The sequence below is a fragment of the Nanorana parkeri genome, unplaced genomic scaffold (genome assembly GCF_000935625.1).
Source record: "Nanorana parkeri isolate BGI_ZX_2015 unplaced genomic scaffold, ASM93562v1 scaffold1266, whole genome shotgun sequence".
NCBI classification, from domain to species: domain Eukaryota; kingdom Metazoa; phylum Chordata; class Amphibia; order Anura; family Dicroglossidae; genus Nanorana; species Nanorana parkeri.
In genome coordinates, this window is record NW_017307534.1 from 104,045 (window position 1) to 107,481 (window position 3,437).

At 46.8% G+C, this 3,437-nt stretch overlaps 1 protein-coding gene across 1 annotated transcript in view; it reads right to left on the reverse strand.

Annotated features, from left to right (window-relative positions):
• The window catches only part of SDK2 (sidekick cell adhesion molecule 2), an 83,720-nt gene that overhangs the window by 28,640 nt on the left and 51,643 nt on the right, over nt 1–3,437 (reverse strand). The gene's annotated exons all lie outside the window — the stretch shown is intronic.

Consider the following 3,437-nt stretch of genomic DNA (forward strand, 5'->3'; position numbering starts at 1 on the left):
ATGTGACCCTTCATGTTTCTCAAAGGTCATTAACTGCAACCTGTATGAGGTACTTTTACTTCCTAGGGTACTACTTCCCCATATCAGTGGAAAGGTTGGGGAGGGAGATTTTTTAAAAGTTTGATAGATTTATTTGTGTGATCCTGATTGCCCAGGACTGCCAGAGGGGCCCCATATGGCTCTTTAGGGAACAGGCTGCTGCGTGCAATCACACGCAGCACCTCTCCTTCCCGGGAGCGGCCCGATACGGCCGTGCACGTAGCACGGATCTGTACGGGCCGGCTGTTAGTAGTGTGAATGAGGCCTTATAAGCGCTGCTTGAACTCAGTAAGCCTAATTTGGGTACTCGCTCCTTCTCTCTGCCCCCTCCTCTCAAATCCTTATTTCAAATTTCAGCTGGTTTAAAAAAAACATGCTGATAATCGAATATAAAAAGGGTTACAGAGTAATCATGTTAAAAAAAAAACGTGGTCAGACTTTGCTGCCCCTTATTGGCTGATGCGGGCATCCAAACCATTAAAGGGCCAGCAGGGCCAAACCCAACTTTTACAGTAAGGCCTGGTTCATACTGGGCGTTTTACTGCGCGTAGGAACGCGCTGCAAAACGCCCTATGCCCAAAGAAGTACAGGAGCATCTTTGAGGCGTATTTGCCGTGCGTATCCATTGGGATACAGCCAGGTAGCCCTCGGAAAAGCACGTTTTTTTACCGCAAATCGCGGTAAAAACACATGGCACGAAACGCGTGACAAACGCGCATATGCGATACGCCTAGGTGTGAACCCAGCCTAAAAGGCAACATTTGCATACAACTTTAGCTGCCTTCATCTACTTGCAGATTTCTTCGAAGGTCATTTCTGCTTATGTGGGTTTTTTTTTTTTGTCATGCTTACGGAATTCGGAAGATTTGTGTACTCTCTTTAGAGCCAACCTGTGCTTTGGCCTTGCAAGTCAAAGGAACAGGTCCAATTTATCGATGTATCCACCAGCAGCACATACTCTCCTTCCCTTCAATTCCTCCACCAGGCATTGGCAACAGGGGCACCAGGCAGCCAACACAGCCGCGGCTCGGCACGGAAAAGAGGAGTGGCACAGGCTCCAGCTTCTCCTCGGATCCCTGCTGTTCTCCCCCACCTGCATCACGACAGTACCGCACACGTCTGTTGGGGGGCACAATTTTCTGTTCTTGCCTTGGGCGCAAAAGGAGCTAGCGATGGCTCTGGTGGGGGGGCTATCTGTAACCGACTTCCTTTTCTCCCATGTGACAGCACTGGAGCTTGGTGATTGGCTACCCAACTAGTGTAAGCTCTGGGTCATGACATAGATCTTGCATGGGGCTTCTACCCTTCTCCCAGGTCCTGAATGTGAATGGATCAACAGGGGAGCTTCTGAGGTAAAGGGAAGGGTTTGGTTAAAGAAAATATATACACTTTTTTTCCCCATAAGCCCGATTTTTTTGTTTGGTTTGAAATAGCAACTAACTTCTACAAAAGAGGAACTAGGAGGCTCTATATATTGCAATTCCCATGAAATGTCTCACCCTTTATCAACGAGAGAAATGCTCGTGATTTTCCTGGAAAACTGACTTTTTGTCAAATAAATATAAAACCAGAACTGCAAAAAAGTCAAGTTTTCCAACACGGTTATTCCCTAAAAGCCCAGGAGCCGTCTATAACAACCGATCAGGGTTTAACTTTCCAGCCGCTGCCTTCCAAATTAGAGTTGGAATCAATGGCGTTTTGAGGGCAAGAAGATATTTCTTTTGCACCGGCGGAGAGAGAAGTTAATGTTTGCAACAGCAGCGGCGCAGTGCACGAATGCTGGGCAAGATTGCCCTCTGCTGTCTGTCCGTAGCCGAGATCTATCCAGCGTAATCACGGCAGCACAGAACGCAGACCCCTGGGCTTCATTAAGAAGATAAACAGTAAACATGTGCGAGTCTGCCTTTTGGCAGTGCGACTAAGGCGTTCGTAAGAGCTAATTGTCTTTGTGAAATAATAGCTTAATCGTCGGTTCCAAAATTTTGCACAACTGTGTTCTTGCTCTGTTCATAATCGAAGATCACTGCCAGCACGCTTTGAGCAATTATCCGGCTTTTCCTCCCTTATTAAGGGCACAGCCAGGCGAGAGCGTTAAATGAAAGAGAATTTTTTTAGCAATACAAAAAAAAAAGGAGTGTGAATCTGTGACTGTTCTTGTGATCACTGCATAATCTTTGTGTGGAAGTCAATTGGGAACCATCTGATGCTGCCACACACATGGACATGGATTTGTGGACACGTGGCCATCGCATCTACCTAGATGACCAAAAGTATGTGGAACCATGCAAATAATTTGGGTTCAGGTGCCTCCAGTGAAGGGTACCATTAATGCTTCACCATACAAAGACATTGTAGACAATTGTGCTCTTCCAGCCTTATGGTGACCCTTTTCTCTTCCACCATGACAGAGCCCCCGTGTACAAAGCCAGCTCCTCCCACACTCCAAAGACCTGCTGGAAGGTAAATTGGCCCTCTATGTATGTATGCATGGGATATAGGGACCTTAGATTGTAAGCTCCATGAGGGCAGGGACTGATGTGAATGTACGCTATGTAAAAGCGCTGCGTAAATTGTCGGCGCTCTATAAATACCTGCAATAAATTAAGACATGGTTTAACCAGAGGTGAAGGCCACTTAAGTTCTTCCACACCAGACCCCTGATCTCAACCCTATGGGATATAGGAACACCTTATGTAATATAGGTGTTGCATACGCATTATTGGTTTAGGTGTACAAAGCCAGCTCCATAAAGACATGGTTTGACCATTGTGGTGTGGAGGAACTTGAGCGTCCTGACCTCAACCCTACTGAGATGGATTGCAACACCATTTGTGAGCCCGGTCTTCTCATCCAACATCAGGACCTGACGTCACAAATGGGAGCAAATCCCCACAGAAACCCTCCACAATCTTGTGAAAAGCTTTCTCAGAAGAGTGGAGACTGTTAAAGCCACAAAATGGGGAGCAAGTCCATATTAATGGCCATGGCCTTGGTTACTGCATTGCTGACCACTTGTTCCAAACATGCCTGTAGCCTGGTTGTCATGATTCTCAGGCTTCAATACTTGGAATGTGGACTTAGACTTCTGACTGTGTATGTGTTTCAGGTCAGTGACTCAGAAAGCAGAGATGCCAATGCGGCAGCTTAACAGCCAAGCAACTAGAATTATTTGTAGGAGATCAGCAATAGGAGGGAAGAAAGGGAAGAGAGGGCGAAGAAAAAGAGAAGGATAGGGAGAAGGTGGGAGAAGGATAGACACCGTAAAGAAGATACTAATGGAAGGAAAGGGGAAAAAGGAGAGAGAGAGAGAGAGGGGGGGGAGAGAGAGAGAGAGGAGAGGGAGAGAGGAGAGAAAGCGAGGAGAGACAGCCGGGAGAGAAAGAGGAGAGACAGACAGG